At 40.5% G+C, this 17,629-nt stretch overlaps 1 pseudogene; it reads right to left on the bottom strand.

Annotated features, from left to right (window-relative positions):
• Positions 1-2,115: 2,115 nt before the first annotated feature.
• Positions 2,116-3,522, bottom strand: LOC133052281 (Krueppel-like factor 4; annotated as a pseudogene).
• Positions 3,523-17,629: the final 14,107 nt, after the last annotated feature.

The following is a 17,629-nucleotide window of genomic DNA, read 5'->3' on the forward strand; positions in this document are numbered from 1 at the left end:
TGCACAGCAAGAGCGCTCTCTCAGGTGTGCCATTTGTCTTCTCTTCTGAGTTGATTTCTGACTGCAACCCTCCTGGAGGATGTCAACCATCCAGGATCCCAGGAAGACCTGGTTAGCAACTGGGAGCCTGTTCCCAGTTTGGTGGAAGATGCCGTCTCTGGGGCAGACATTGCCCCTTGCCTTCTGGCTCTGGCTGTCACCTGCCCACCTCTCTGCCTCCAGCAGGGGGAGGGGCCGGTCTGCAGCCGGCTAGCTCTGGTATTCGCTCAATCCTTTGTTCTGTGAGTGGGCCAGGCTGTGCCTTAGAGCTTTTCACAGGAAAGTTCTCGCTCTCTCTCTCTCTCTCTCTCTCTCTCTTTTTTTCCCCTTCTGGCTATCCCACAGTTTGGTTTGCTATCTCACATTAGCTCCCTCAGATTATTCTCAGGGCATTCAGGCCTGGTCCTTACCCTAAGCATGCAGCCCACGCCTCCCTGTTTAGCCCCTGCTCACTGCTGGAGGACACAAGCATCTGGGCTACTTATCCGCTGGGAGTTGTGGTTAGGTGTGTAATCTGTGGGTTTTATGTTTTTATTTTCCTCCTGGTTATGTTGCCCTCTGAGATTCCAAAACTCCCCACAGACCCCCCAGTGAGAGGGTTTCCTGGTGTTTGGAAACTTCTCCTCCTTCACAACTCCCTCCCTGGGATGGGTCTCCATCCCTAACTCTTTTGTCTCTCTTTTTATCTTTTATATTTTGCCCTACCTCCTTTCAAAGAGAATGGGCTGCCTTTCTGGGTGCCTGGTGTCCTCGGCCAGCATTCAGAAGTTGTTTTGTAGAATTTACTCAGCCTTCAAATGATCTTTTGATGAATTTGTGGGAGAGAAAGTGGTCTCCCCATCCTATTCCTCCACCTTCTTAGGACCACCCCCTGTGTGATCTTTTTAATGTGTTATTGGATTCTGCTTGCTAGAATATTTGAAGATTCTTGCATCTATGTTCATCAGTGACATTCACCTGTAATTTTCTCTCTCTCTTTTCTTTATTTTCTTTCTTTTTTTTTTTTTTTTTTTTTTTTGGCATCTTTGTCTGATTCTGGTATTATGGTGATGGTGGCTCTGTTTGGAAATTTTCTTTCCTCTTCAATTTTCTGGAGGAGTTTGAGCAAAATAGGTGTTAGCTCTTGTCTAAACTTTTGGTAAAATGCACCTGTGAAGCCATCTGGCCCTGGGCTTTTTTCTTTTTAGATAAAATATTATAGGTTTATTTAAACTTAATTCTCATCTTGAGTATGCAAAATATGAACTCTACAAAATGTTAATTTTTCACTTTGCAGTTTACAAATATACAAAATAGAAGGTTGCTTAAATTTATATTACATATTTATTAAGGCAAGGAACTATATTAAAAATTTATTCTGCTTAAGGTATACTTGGGAATAAACCATTGTACATATTATTGCACCTCTGAAACCACAATGCATAACAGGCTGTCTGTATAAAAAGATTTAAAGTAAACCAAGTGTATTTCTCTGACTTAGGCCATGAATGTAGCTCCGAAGGCATAAGTAGGTTTTCCTTGTCAAAGAATATAGCAGTTTGTGAACTCTGGCTTCACTTGGTACCTTTAGAACCAAGACTTAACAAGCATCATCGTTTAGGCTATTAAAAGCATTTTCTGTACTTGAATTTCATCCTTTTCTTCTAAGGTCATAATAATGGCTTTTAGAATGCAAGAAGAACACAACATGTTTGTTCTTATATTACATTGAACCAATTCAGTGGGTTCTGGTCTTCCCTCCCCTCAACTCTCAAATCTAATTTATATCCTGATATCCACAACTTCCAGTCATCGCTTTGGCATTTCATAAGTCCAGGAATATATATTCAAGTTGGATTTAGAATTGGAATGATAGAAGATCCAGCCACAGACCCTATCAGTTTTTTTGCTTGTTTGTTTGTCTTTTGGTTTCCTACTGTCTCCTGATTATCCATTCACAAGTTGACTGGTTGGGAACTTGACCATGATTATAGTACTTTCTAGCTGGGTTCCTCTCCTCACCAGGAAGACAATATGAAAGGTTAAAAATACTGAATTCTCTTCTGACAGTGTAGGTCACATCCACTGTTTGGGGATTTAAAAGCGCCTTTTCATGTGTAAGGTGAGGTGGTCAAACCTTGAGAATGCCCCATCCCATTCTGGCACTGGAAGGGGTCGTGCCCGGTGTGTTTGCAGTAGTGCCTGGTGAGTTCATCTGAGTGGGCAAACTTCCACCCACAGCCATCCCAGTTACAGTGGTAAGGTTTCTCACCTGTGTGGGTGCAGAGGTGTGCCTTGAGATGAAAACTCTTCATGTAGGTTTTGCTGTAGCCTCTGTAATCACAAATGTGAGTGGCCATAGTTTTCTGGGGCCACAACCTTCTCCCCTTCTTTGACTTGGACTCTTCTGGCATGTAGGAACTGGGTGGTTTCAGTTCTTGGTAATGGAGCAGTGGGACTTGTGGCTGCATCTTGTCAGGCAGAAAGGAAGGGTGGTTGGGCCCTGGGTGGGGATGGAAGCCAGGGGTGGGGGGGGAGGGAGCCAAAGGACAGGATGACAGTCTCTGCTGCTCAGCAGCTCCTGGGCACCCAGGATTGGAGTAGTCCTGCTGGGGAGCTGCCACCCCAGGGGAAAGTCAGGCACATGTGACTGGTGGCCATTGCTGAGAGGGGTCCAAGCAGGAGAAGATAGTCTCATGCTTGAACTTAGGGTGCATGTGCAGTGGCCCACTGCCATAGGGCACCACCACCACCACCAGGTGGCTGCCATCTGGGCTGCTTTTGCTAACACTGATGACCAACGGGCTGCCCTACTCACTGCCAGGAGCACTCAGTGATGCCTTCAACACAAATTTGCTCATCAACCTGCCAACCTGCTGACTGCAGCTGCTGTGGCGGAATGTACACTGGGTCCAGTTCAGGCTGTGGGAGCTTGCTGCCAGAGAGGCTCATTTCGCTGATGTCTGCCAGGTTGAAGGGAGTGTTGGAGGGGGTGCAGACTCACCACCATAGAGGAGGCTGCCACTGGAGCTGCCTGGTGCCATACTTGTCCTGATTGGATAGCTGAAGATGCAGGTGGAGGGCACCCTGGCAGAACTGCTACTCATTGGGGAGGACAAGGATGATGCTGATGAGGACACCATGGCGGCCACTGACTCCTGATGCGACAGTGAGTTGGAGAGGATAAAGTTCAGGTCCTGGAAATCACTGAACTCCTCTGTCTCCCTCCAGGGTAGGAGAGTCGCATTGCTGCTGCCACAATCCCCGCTAACTCTCACTCTCCATACCGGTGGCCACAGTCACTGCCACCAGGTCATAGGGGAGGCCAGGAAGCACCAGGGGAAGTCGATTCATGTAGGAGAGCTCTTGCTGTCAGTAGCCATTTGGGGCACCTGCTGGACACAGTGTCTTCTCCCTTCCTGCTGGGCTGGACTTGAATGTGGAGAAGGACAGGAGCAGCACATCACTGACAGCCATGTCATACTCACCAAGTGGCTGCCTCATTAATGCAGGGGCCCAAAAAGCCCTTGGAAGTCCGAAGCAGTGGGGTACCTGAACCCCAAAGTCAACAAAGAGGAAAAGAAGACTTAGAAATGAAGCCAAAACCAAAAACCCCCAATTGCCCAAGATCCTTCTTCTTTGGAATAAATATAAAAGCCTTTTTTAAAGTTCCTTTGTGTACAAAAGTTCTTAGAAAAGTTGTAAACTCGTAAACATAGACAAGCAGCAAGACAAATAAGTAGGTCTGGTGGGCAAGCTGTGCTGTCTTCGAACCAGCAGCATCCCCCGCCGCTTTTGCCGTCATCTCGGCCATCACCATGGGCACTGGGGCTGTGATGGGCAGGCTGTGACGCCAGGTGAGACTAGCCATGGCAGCAAGGATCCATGGACGGGGTGGTGGTGTGGGGCATGGGGTATGGGGGGCTGCACCGGGCACCTGCGACCATGGATACTGGCCAATGGCAGGTGGCTGGGTGGGGGTGAGGGGGGTTGAGGGGCAGGGAGGGACATTTGGTGGCTCCTGCCTCTGGGGGCCACAGCCTCTGCTATCTGCACACTTGCAGCTGCACTCCCTCTCTCAGGGAACTATCAGGCTTTTTTTGTTGTTGTTGGAAGATTTTTATTACAGTTTTGATTTCCATGTTTGTGATTGGAAATAAAAGCAAAAATAAACAAATGGTCTGTTCATATTTTCTATTTCTTCCTGGTTCAATTTTAGAAGGTTATACTTTTCTAAGAATTTATCTATTCTTCCATGTTATTCATTTTATTGCCATATAGTTGCTCTCTTATGATCCTTTATATTTTTGTGTTGTCTTGTAACTTCTTTTTCATTTCTAATTTTATTGAGTCTTCTCACTCTTTTTCTTGATAAGTCTGACTTATGGTTTGTCAATTTTGTTCACATCCTTAATAAACCAGCTTTTAGTTTTATTGAGTTTTTTCTATAGTCTCCTTCATTTCTTATTCATTTATTTCTACTCTGATTTTGGATTTTGGAGCCCCAAAAAATAGCCTGTCACTGTTTCCACTGTTTCCCCATCTATTTCCCATGAAGTGATGGGACCAGATGCCATGATCTTCCTTTTTCGAATGTTGAGTTTTAAGCCAGCTTTTTCACTCTCCTCTTTCACATTCATCAAGAGGCTTTTTAATTCCTCTTCACTTTCTGCCATAAGGGTGGTGTCATCTGTATATCTGAGGTTATTAATATTTCTCCAGCAACCTTGATTCCTGCTTGTGATTCATCCAGCCTGGCATTTCACATGATCCTGCTACCATTTAATTTATTGTTTTGGGTTTTTTGTTTTTTTTTTTTTTTTGGTCAGTCTTTTCTGTGGTTTCTGTCTGGAGAAGTTCCTTTAGCATTTGGTGAGGAGCTGGTTCGGTAGTGCTGCATTCTCTTGGCTTTTGCTTGTCTCTAAAGCTTTTATTTCTCCTTCAAATCTGAATGAGACCCTTGCTGGATAGAGTAATATTGGTTGTAGGCTTTTCCCTCTCATCACTTTAAGTATGTCCTGCCATTTTCTTCTGTCCTGCAGGGTTTCTGTTGAAAGATCATCTGTTAGCCTTATGGCGATCCCCTTGTATGTTATTTTTGCTTTTCCCTTGCTGCTTTTAATACTTGTTCTTTGTGTTTAACTTTGTTAGTTTGATTAATATGTGTTTTGGAATATTTCTCCTTGATTTTGTCCTGTATGGAACTCTCTGGGCTTCCTGCACTTGGGTGGCTATTTCTTTTCCCATTTTAGGGAATCTTTGACTATAATCTTCTCAAATATTTTATCATGCCCTTTCTTTTTGTCTCTTCTGAGATACCTATGATTCAAATGTTGAGGCTCTTAAACTTGTCCCAGAGGTCTCTGAAGCTGTCTTCATTTATTTTCATTCTTTTTTTTTTCTTTATTCTTCTCTGCTTCAGTTATTTCCACCGTTCAATCTTCCAGCTCACTTATCCATTCTTCTTCAGTTACTCCACTGTTGGTTCCCTCTAGTATATTTTTAATCTCAGTGTTGCATTGTTCATGGTTGACTGTTTATTCTTTAATTCTTCTATATCCTTTTTAAACATTTCTTCCATTGTCTTCATCCATGCATTCAGTCTATTTATCCATGCCTCCATTTTGTTTTGAGGGTTTTGGATCATCTTTACTATGATTACTTGGAATTCTCTTTCATGCAGATTCCCTATTTCCTCCTCACGTGCTTGGTCTGGTAGGTGTACACCTTGTTCCTTCACCTGCTGCATATTTCTCTGTCTTCATTTTGTTTAGTTTACTTTGCTTGGGGTCCCCTTTCTGCAGACTGGAAGGTTGTAGCTCTTAATTTTGGAGTCTGCCTCCAGTGTGTGGAGTTGGAACAGTGCCTTGTGAAGGTTTCCTGGTTGAGGGACTTGTGCCTGTGGATGGAGCTGGATCTCGTCTCTCTGAAAGGCAGAGCTGTATCCAATATTAAGTTTTGGGATATCTGTTGATTTGGTATGGCTTTATGCAACCTGTCTGCTAAAGTGCAATGCTGTGTTTCAGGGTTTTTTTTAATATATTTATTTTTTAATTGAAGAATAATTGCTTTACAGAATTTTGTTGTTAATGCCAAAAATCAGCATGAGTCAGCCATAGGTATACATATGTTTCCTCCCTCTTGAAACTCACTCCCATCTCCCTCCTCATCCCACCCCTCTAGGTTGTTACGGAGACCCTGTTTGAGTTCCCTGAGTCATAGAGCAAATTCCCATTGGCTATCTCCTTTACATATGGTAATATACATTTCCAAGTTACTCTCTCCATCCATCTCACTCTCTCCTTCCTCCTCCCCCTGCAGTGTCCATAAATCTGTTCTCTATGTCTGTTTCTCCATTGCTGCTCAACAAATAAATTCATCAGTACCATCTATCTAGATTCCACATATGTGCATTAGTATATGATATTTATCTTTCTCTTTCTGACTTACATCACTCTGTATGGGCTTCCGTGGTGGCTCAGCTGATAAAAAATCTGGCCACAATGCAGAAGACCTTGGTTTGATCCCTGGGTTGGGAAGATCCCCTGGAGAAGTAAACAGCTACCCACTCCAGTTTTCTGGCCTGGAAAATTCCATGGACAGAGGAGACTGGCAGGCTAGTCCATGGGGTCACAAAGAATAGGATATGCTGAGCGACTTTCACTTTCAAATCTTCACTCTGTATAATAGGCTCTAGGTTCATCCACCTCATTGAACTGACTCAAATGCATTCCTTTTTGTGACTGAGCAGTATTCCTTATATATATATATATATATATATATATATATATATATATATATATATATATATATATGTCACAGCTTCTTTATCCATTCACCTGTCAATGTAATATCTAGGTTGCTTCCATGTGCTAGCTATTGTAAATAGTGCTGCAATGACTGTTGGACTAGAGGTGTCTTTTTAAATTTTGGTTTCCTCAGGGTGTATGCCTAGTAGTGAGATTGCTGAATCATATGGTGATTTTATTCCTGTTTTTTTTTAAGGAATCTTCATACCATCTTCCATAGTGATTGTATCAATTTACATTCCCATCAATAGTGCAAGAGTGTTCCCTTTTCTCCACACCCTTTCCAGCATTTAATTTTTGTAGACGTTTTGATGATGGCCATTCTGACTGGATATAAAAGACCAAGGGAACATTTCATGCAAAGATGGACACAATATAGGACAGAAATGTTATGGACCTAACAGAAACAGAAGATATTAAAAAGAGGTGGCAAGAATACACAAAAGAACTATACAGAAAATATCTCCATGACCCAGATTACCACAATGGTGTGATCACTCAGCAGGATCCAAACATCCTGGAATGTGAAGTCAAGTGGGCCTTAGGAAGCATCACTACTAACAAAGCTATTGGAAGTGATGGAATTACAGTTGAGCTATTTCAAATCCTAAAAGATGATGCTGTGAATGTACTGCAATCGGTATGCCAGCAAACTTGGAAAACTCAGCAGTGGCTGCAGGATTGGAAAAGGTAATTTTTCATTCCAATCCCAAAGAAAGGCAATGCCAAAGAATGTTCAAACTACTGCACAATTGCACTCATCTCATGCACTAGCAAAGTAATGCTCAAAATTCTCTAAGCCAGGCTTCAACAGTATGTAACCTGTGAAATTCCAGATGTTCAAGCTGGAGTTAGAAAAGGCAGAGGAACAAGAAATTAAATTGCCAACATCCACTGGATCATTGAAAAAGCAAGAGAGTTCAAGAAAACATTTACTTCTGTTTACTGACTAAGCCAAAGCCTTTGACTGTGTGGATCACAACAAACTGTGAAAAATTCTTGAAGAGATGGTAATACCAGACCGCCTTACCTACCTCCTGAGAAATCTGTATAAAGGTCAAGAAGCAACAGTTAGAACCAGACATGGAACAACAGACTGGTTCTAAATCGAGAGGAGTATGTCAGGGCTGTATATTGTCACCCTGCTTATTTAATTTATATGCAGAGTACATCATGTGAAATGCTGGACTAGATGAAGCATGAACTGGAATCAAGGTTGCCAGGGGAAATATCAATAACCTCAGATATGCAGAAGATAGCACCATCATGGGAGAAAGTGAAGAAGACCTAAAGAGCCTCTTGATGAAAGTGAAAGAGGAGAGTGAAAAACCTGGCTGAAAACTCAACATTCAAAAAACTAAGATCATGGCATCTGGTCCCATCATTTCATGGCAAATAGATGGGAAAACAATGAAAACCATGACAGATTTTATTTTGGGGGGCTCCAAAATCACTACAGATGGTGACTGCAGCCATGAAATTAAAAGATGCTTGCTCCTTGGAAGAAAAGCTACGACCAACCTAGACAGCATATTAAAAAGCAGAGACATTACTTTGCCAACAAAGGTCCATCTAGTCAAAGCTATGCTTTTTCCAGTAGTCATGTATGGATGTGAGAGTTGGACCATAAAGAAAGGTGAACACTGAAGAATTGATGCTTTTGAACTGTGGTATTGAAGACTGTTGAGAGTCCTTTGGACTCCCAGGAGATAAAACCAATGAGTCCTAAAGGAAATCAGTCCTGAATAATTGGAAGGACTGATGCTGAAGGTGAAGCTCCAATACTTTGGCCACCTGATGCAAATAACTGACTCATTGGAAAAGACCCTGATGCTGGGAAAGATTGAAGACAGGAGCAGAAGGGGATGACAGAGGATGAGTTGGTTGCATGGCATCACTGATTCGATGGATGTGTGTTTGATCAAGCTGCAGGAGTTGGTGATGGACAGGGAAGCCTGGCATGCTACAGTCCATGGGATCACAGAGTCAGACATGACTGAGCTGCTGAACTGATTCTGACTCATGTGAGGTGATATCTCATTGTACTTTTGATTTGCATTTCTCTAATAATGAAAGATGTTGAGTATTTTTTCATGTGATTGTTAGCCATCTGTATGCCTTCTTTGGAGAAATGTCTGTTTAAGTCTTCTGCCCATTTTTTGATTGGGTTATTTGTTTTTCAGGTATTGACTTGTATGAGTTGCTTGTATATTTTGGAAGTTAATCCTTTGTCAGTTGCTTCCTTTTCTGTTATTTTCTCCCATTCTGAGCATTGCCTTTTCACCTTGTTTATAGTTTCCTTTGCTGTGCAAAAGCTTTTAAGTTAATTATGTCCCACTTGTTTATTTTTTTTTTTATTTCCATTACTCTAGGTGGGTCATAGAGGATCTTGCTTTGATTTGTGTCATAGAGTATTATGCCCATGTTTCCCTCTAAGAGTTTTATAGTTTCTGGTCATACATTTAGGTATTTAATTCATTTGGAATTTATCTTTGTGGATGGTGTTAGTAAGTGTTCTAATTTCATTCTTTTTACATGTAGTTGTCCAGTTTTCCCAACAGCACTTTTTGGAGAGACTATCTTTGGCCCATTGATGGGTCTTGACACTTTTGTCAAAAATAAGGTACCCATAGGTGCATGGGTTTATCTCTGAGCTACTTCTTCCAAGTTCTATATTTCTGTTTTTGTGCCAGCACTATACTGTCTTGATGACTATAGCTTTGTAATATAGTCTCAAGTAAGGAAGGATGATTTCTCCACCTTCATTCTTCTTTCTCAAGACTGTGTTGGCTATTCAGGGTTTTTTTGTTTCCATATGAATTGCAAAATTTTTGCTTCTAGTTCTGTGAAAAATGCCACTGGTAATTTATTTGATAGAGATCTCATTGAATCGGTGGACTGCATTTGGTTATATAGACGTTTTCATGGTATTGATTCCTCCAACCCAGGAATATGTAATATTTCTGCATCTGTTTATGTTGTCTTTAATTTTTTTCATCAGTGTCTTATAATTTTCTGTATACAGTTCTATTGTCTCCTTAGTTAGGTTTATTCTTAGATGTTTTATTCTCTTTGTTGCAATAGTGAATGGGATTGATTAATTTCTCTTTCTGATTTTTCGCTGTTACTATGTAGGAATGCAAATGATACATGTGTATTAATTTTGTCTCCTTTGACTTTGCTAAATTCACTGATTAACTCTAGCAATTTTCTGATAGTATCTTTAGAATTTTCTACATATAGTATTGAGAGAGTCATTTACTAGGCAGGTTGATAAGAAGTCTCAGTTCAGTACAGTTCAGTTCAGTTGCTCAGTCATGTCCGATTCTTTGTGACCCCCATGAATGGCAGCATGCCAGGCCTCCCTGTCCATCACCAACTCCCAGAGTTTACTCAAACTCATATCCATCGAGTCGGTGATGCCATCCAGCCATCTCATCCTCTGTCGTCCCCTTCTCCTCCTGCCCCCAATCCCTCCCTGCATCAGGGTCTTTTCCAGTGAGTCAACTCTTTGCATGAGGTGGCCAAAGAATTGGAATTTCAGCTTCAGCATCAGTCCTTCCAATGAACACCCAGGACTGATCTCCTTTAGGATGGACTGGTTGGATCTCCTTGCAGTCCAAGGGACTCTCAAGAGTCTTCTCCAACACCACAGTTCAAAAGCATCAATACTTCGGTGCTCAGCCTTCTTCACAATCCAACTCTCACATCCATACATGACCACTGGAAAAACCATAACCTTGACTAGACGGACTTTTGTTGGCAACGTAATGTCTCTGCTTTTTAATATGCTATCTAGGTTGGTCATAACTTTCCTTCAAAAGAGTAAACATCTTTTAATTTCAAGGCTGCAATCACCATCTGCAGTGCTTTTGGAGCCCCCCAAAAATAAATAAATAAATTCTGGCACTGTTTCCACTGTTTCCCCATCTATTTTGCATGAGGTGTTGGGACCAAATGCCATGATCTTAGTTTTCTGAATGTTGAGCTTTAAGCCAACTTTTTCACTCTCCTCTTTCACTTTCATCAAGAGGCTTTTTAGTTCCTTTTCACTTTCTGCCATAAAGGTGGTGTGATCCGCATATCTGAGATTATTGATATTTCTCCTGGCAATCTTGATTCCAGCCTGTGCTTCATCCAGCCCAGCGTTCCTCATGATGCACTCTGCATATAAGCTAAATAAGCAGGGTGACAATATACAGCCTTGACACACTCCTTTTCCTATTTGGAACCAGTCTGTTATTCCATGTCCAGTTCTAACTATTGCTTCCTGACCTGCATATAGGTTTCTCAAGAGGCAGGTCAGGTGGTCTGGTATTCCCATCTCTTTCAGAATTTTCCACAGTTCATTGTGATCCACAGAGTCAAAACTTTTGACATAGTCAGTAAAGCAGAAATAGATTTTTTTCTGGAAATCTCTTGCTTTTTCAGTGATCCAGTGGATATTGGCAATTTGATCTCCTGTTCCTCTGCCTTTTCTAAAACCAGCCTGAACACATCCAAGGAGCAATGGCTGTGCGGGCGCAGGAGGGCCGAGAGGAGCTACTCCATGGTCAAGGTTAGGAGAGACAGCCATGAGGAGATACCACTCGTCCAAGGTAAGGAGCAGTGGCTGCGCTTTGCTGAAGCAGCCATGAAGAGATACCCCACGTCCAAGGTAAGAGAAACCCAAGTAAGATGGTAGGTGTTGTGAGAGGGCATCAGAGGGCAGACACACTGAAACCATAATCACAGAAAACTAGCCAGTCTGATCACAGGAACCACAGTCTTGTCTAACTCAAAGAAACTAAGCCATGCCATGTGGGGCCACCCAAGACAGACAGGTCATGGTGGAGAGGGCTGACAGAATGTGGTCCACTGGAGAAGGGAATGGCAAACCACTTCAGTATTATTGCCTTGAGAACCCCATGAACAGTATGAAAAGGGAAATGATAGGAAACTGAAAGAGGAACTCCCCAGGTTGGTAAGTGATCAGTATGCTACTGGAGATCACTGGAGAAATTACTCCAGAAAGAATGAAGGGATGGAGGCAAAACAAAAACAATATCCAGTTGTGAATATGACTGGTGATAGAAGCAAGGCCTGATGCTGTAAAGAGCAATATTGCATAGGAACCTGGAATGTTAGGTCCATGAATCAAGGTAAATTGGAAGTGGTCAAACAGGAGATGGCAAGAGTGAATGTCGCCATTCTAGGAATCAGCAAACTAAAATGGACAGGAATGGGTGAATTTAACTCAGATGACCATTATATCTACTACTGTGGGCAGGAATCCCTTAGAGGAAATGGAGTAGCCATCATGGTCAACAAAAGAGTCCGAAATGCAGTACTTGGATGCAATCTCAAAAATGAAAGAATGACCTCTGCTCATTTCCAAGGCAAACCATTCAATATCACAGTAATCCAAGCCTATGCCCCAACCAGTAATGCTGAAGAAGCTGAATTTGAATGGTTCTATTTAGACTTACAAGACCTTTTAGAACTAACACCCAAAAAAGATGTCCTTTTCATTATAGGGGACTGGAATGCAAAAGTAGCAAGTCAAGAAACACCTGGAGTAACAGGCAAATTTGGCCTTGGAGTATGGAATGAAGCAGGGCAAATGCTAATAGAGTTTGGCCAAGAGGACGCACTGGTCATAGCAAACACCCTCCTCCAACAACACAAGAGAAGACTCTACACATGGACATCACCAGATGGCCACCACCAAAATCAGACTGATTATATTCTTTGCAGCCAAAGATGGAGAAGCTCTATAGAGTCAGCAGAAACAAGACTGGGAGCTGACTGTGGCTTCAGATCATGAACTCCTTATTGCCAAATTCAGACTTAAATTGAAGAAAGTAGGGAAAACCACCAGACCATTCAGGTATGACCTAAATCAAATCTCTTATGACTATACAGTAGAAGTGAGAAATAGATTTAAAGGACTAGATCTGATAGACAGAGTGCCTGATAAACTATGGACGGAAGTTCGTGACATTGTACAGGAGACAGGGATCAAGATCATCCCCATGGAAAAGAAATGCAAAAAGGCAAAATGGTTGCCTGAGGAGGCCTTACAAATAGCTGTGAAATGAAGAGAAGCAAAAAGCAAAGGAGAAAAGGAAAGATATTCCCATTTGAATGCAGAGTTCCAAAGAATAGCAAGGAGAGATAAGAAAGCCTTCCTCAGAGATCAATGCAAAAAATAGAGGAAATAACAGAATGGGAAAGACTAAAGATCTCTTCAAGAAAATTAGAGATACCAAGGGACCATTTCATGCAAAGATGGGTTTGATAAAGGGCAAAAATGGTAAGGACCTAACAGAAGCAGAAGATATTAAGAAGAGGTGGCAAGAATGCACAGAAGAACTGTATGAAGAAGATTTTCATGACTCAGATAACCACGATGGTGTGATCACTCACCTAGAGCCAGACATCCTGGAATGTGAAGTCAAGTGGGCTTTAAAAAGCATCACTATGAACAAAGCTAGTGGAGGTGATGGAATTCCAGTTGAGCTATTTCAAATCCTGAAAGATGATGCTGTGAAAGTGCTGCAGTCAATATGCCAGCAAATTTGGAAAACTCAGCAGTGGCCACAGGACTCGAAAAGGTCAGTTTTCATTCCAATGCCAAATAAAGACAATCCAAAAGATAAGAAGTCTAGGGGTTCCCAAGGAGAGAGGGGTCTGGAAGTCTCAAGGAGGAAGAAAGGACAAAATTTTTTTCCCTCTATATTCCTTAGGATTATATAACAATAATGTATCCTGCCTGACAACAGTCTCTGGATTAAACCTTCAGGCTAATCCTGTTACCTTAATATGTAAATTATGGGAGTAGGTCTGGTCTTTACAAGGATTATATAGCAATAATGTATCCTGCCTGAGGACAGTCTCTGGATTAAACCTTCTGGCTAATTCTGTTATCTTAAAATGTAAATTATTGGAGTAGGTCTGGTGAGGTCTTTACAACCTCCAGTCATTCTTTGGATTCACTGGAGAGTATATAACTCCATTGCTAACACTAGCAAGGGAGAACTCTTTCTGCCCTCTTCTGATGCCTATGTCAGAAGCTTTCTCTAGCTCCTTTATACTTTAATAAAACTTTATTACACAAAAGCTCTGAGTGATCAAGCCTAGTCTCTGGCCCCGGATTGAATTTTCTCCTCCAGAGGCCAAGAATCCCGGCGTCTTTTTGTGGTTCAGCAACAACCTTTCAGTATCATGTCATCTGCAAACAGTGAGAGCTTTACATATTCTTTTCCAATCTGCATTCCTTTGTTTATTTTTCTTCTTTGATTGCCATAGCTAGGACTTCCAAAACTATGTTGAATAATAGTGGTGAGAGTGGACACACTTGTCTTGGTCCTAATCTTAGGGCAAATGCTTTCAGTTTTTCACCATTGAGAATCATATTTGCTGTGGGCTCAATATATATGCCTTTACTGTGTTGAGGCAGGTTCCTTCTATGCCCATTTTTGAAGAGTTTTTATGATAAATGGGTGCTAAATTTTGTCATAGGCTTTTTCTGTATCTATTGAGATTATCACATGGTTTTTACCTTTCAATTTGTTAATACGGGGTATCATATTGATTTCCATATATTGAAAAACCCTTGCATCCCTGGGATAAACCAGACTTGATCCTGGTGTATGAGCTTTTTAATGTGTTGTTTAATTCTGTTTTCTAGAATTTTGTTCAGGATTTTTCCATCTATGTTCATCTGTGATATTGGCCTGTAATATTCTTTTCAGTTGTCTTTGCCTGGTTTTGGTATCAGAGTGATGGTGGCCTCATAGAACAAGTTTAGAAGTGTTCCTACATCTGCAGGTTTTTGAAAGAGGTATAGAAGGATAGACATTAGCTCTTTTCTAAATATTTGATAGAACTCACCTGTGAAGCCATCTGACCTTGGGCTTTTGTTTTGGGGGAGTTTTTTTTTTTTTTTTTTTTTTTTTTTATCATAGTTTTGGTTTCAGTGCTTGTGATTGGGTTGTCCATAATTTCTATTTCTTCCTGGATCAGTCAGGGAAGATTGAACTTTTCTAAGACTCTGTCTATTTCTTCCAAATTGTCCATTTTATTGGCATTTAGTTGCTCGTAATAGGCTCTTATAATTCTTTGTATTTCTGCATTGTCTGTTGTAACCTCTTCTTTTTCATTTCTAATTTTGGTGATTTGATTCTTCTTTTTTTTTCTTGATGAGTCTGGCTAAAGGTTTGCCAATTTTGTTTATCTTCTTAAAGAACCAGTTTTTAGCTTTTATTAATCTGTACTAGTTTCTTTCATTTCTTTATCATTTATTTGTGTTCTGAACGTTATGATTTCTTTCCTTCTGCTAACTTTGATAATTTTTGTTCTTTTTCCATTTGTTTTAGATGTAAAGTTAGGTTGTCTATTCAGTGTTTTTCTTGTTTCTTGAGGTAGGGTTGTATTGCTCTAAACTTCCTTCTTAGAAATGCTTTTGCTGAATTGAATAGTTTGACTTGTTGGGTTTTCACTGTCATTTGTGTCTAGTAATTTTTTATTTCCCTTTTTTTGCCTTCAGTAATCTGTTTGTTGTTTATAAATGTATTGTTTAATATCCATATGTTTGGGTTTTTTACAGGTTTTTCTTATAATTGAGATCTACTCTCATAACATTATTGTCAGAAATGATACTTGATATGATATCAGTTTTACTAATTAAAAAATTTACTGAAGTTTGATTTGTGACCCAAGATGTGGTCTATCCTGGAGAATGTTTCCTGTGCACATGTGAAGAAACTGTATTCTTCTGCATTTGGATGGAATGTCCTGAAGATATCAGTGATATTTCTGGGCTAATGTGCCCTTTGAGGCTTTTGTTTCCTTATTAAAGTTCTGTTTTGATGATCAGTTCACTGGTGTAAGCAGGATGTTAAAGTCTTATACTATTAATATGTTACTGCCAGTTTCTCCTTTTATATCTGTTAGTATTTTCTTATGTATTGAGGTGCTCCTATGTTGGGTGCATAGATGTCTAGGTGCTTTATGTTATGTCTTCCTCTTGGATTGATCCCTTGATCACTATGTGGTGTCCTCCCTTATTTCTTGTAATATTCTTTATTTTAAGGTTATTTTGTCTGATATGAGGATTGATACTCCAGCTTTCTTTTGATTTCCATTTGCATAGTAGATATTTTCCCATTCTCTCACTTTCAGTCTATATGTGTCTTTAGGTTTGAAGTGGGTTTTTATAAACAGCATATATATGGGTCTTGTTTTGGTATCCGTTCAGCCAATCTGTCTTTTGGTTGGAGCATTTAATCCATTTACATTTAAAGTAACTATTGATGTATATATTCCTATTGCCATTTTCTTAATTGTTTGGGGTTTGTTTTTGTAGAACTTTTTCTTCACTAGTATTTCCTGACTATGTAAGTCCCCTTACAATTTGTTATAAAGCTACTTTGATGGTATTAAATTCTCTTAACGTTTGTTTGTCTGTAAAGCTTTTGATTTCTCCATCAGTACTGTAAGAGATCCATGTCAGATAGAGTAATCTTAGATGCAGATTTTTTTCTTTCAGTACTTTAAATATATCCTGCCATTCCCTTCTGGCCTGCAGAGTTTCTGCTGAAAGATCAGCTGTTAGACATATGGGGTTCCCCTTGTATGTTACTTGTTGCTTTTCCCTTGCTGCTTTTAATATTCTTTCTTTGTGTTTAATCTTTGTTAGTTTGATTGTTATGTGCTTCTCTCTTGATTTATCCTGTATCTGACTCTTTGCACCTCTTGGACTGGACTTGACTATTTCCTTTACCATTTTGGGGAAATTTTCAACTATAACATCTTAAAAATTTTCTCATACACTTTCTTTTTCCCTTCTTCTTCTGGAACCCTGATAAGTCAAATGTTGGTGTATTTAATATCATCCCAGAAGTCTCTGATACTATCCTCAATTCCTTTAATTCTTCTTACTTTATTCTGCTCCTCAGCAGTAATTTATACCATTTTACATTCCACCTCACTGATCTTTTCTTCTGCCTCAGATATTCTGCTATTGATTTCTTCTAGAGTATTTTTTTATTGGAGAAGGAAATGGCAAACCACTTCTGTAGTCTTGCCTTGAGAACCCCATGAACAGTATGAAAAGGCAAAAAGGTATGACACTGAAAGATGAACTCTCCAGGTCGGTAGGTGCCCAACATGCTACAGGAGAAGAGTGGAAAAATAGCTCCAGAAAGAATGAAGAGCCTGAGCCAAAGCAAAAACAACACCCATTTGTGGATTTGACTTGTGATGGAAGTAAAGTCTGTAGAGAACAATATTGCATAGGAACCTGGAATGTTAAGTTAACGAATCAAGGTAAATTGAAAGTGGTCAAAAAGGAGATGGCAAGAGTGAACATGGACACTTTAGGACTCAATGAACTAAAATGCACTGGAATGAGCAAATTTAACTCAGATGACCATTATATCTACTACTGTGGGAAGGAATCCCTTAGAAGAATTGGAGTAGCCCTCATAGTAAACAAAATACTGAAATGCAGTACTTGTGTGCAATGTTAAAAACCACAGAAAGATCTCTGTTTGTTTTAAAGGCAAACACACATATCCATATCACAGTAATTTTTCAAATCTGTGCCAAACCACAAATGCTGAAGAAGCTGAAGCTGAATGATTCTGTGACCACCTACAAGAACTTCTAGAACTAACACCAAAAAAAAAAAAAAAATCCTTTTCATCATAGATACTGGAATGCAAAGGTAGGAAGTCAAGAGATACCTGGAGTAACAGGCAAGTTTGGCCTTGGAGTAGAAAATGAAGCAGGGCAAAGCCTAACTGAGTTTTGCCAAG

Source organism: Dama dama, chromosome X (genome assembly GCF_033118175.1).
Source record: "Dama dama isolate Ldn47 chromosome X, ASM3311817v1, whole genome shotgun sequence".
In the NCBI taxonomy this organism is placed as follows: domain Eukaryota; kingdom Metazoa; phylum Chordata; class Mammalia; order Artiodactyla; family Cervidae; genus Dama; species Dama dama.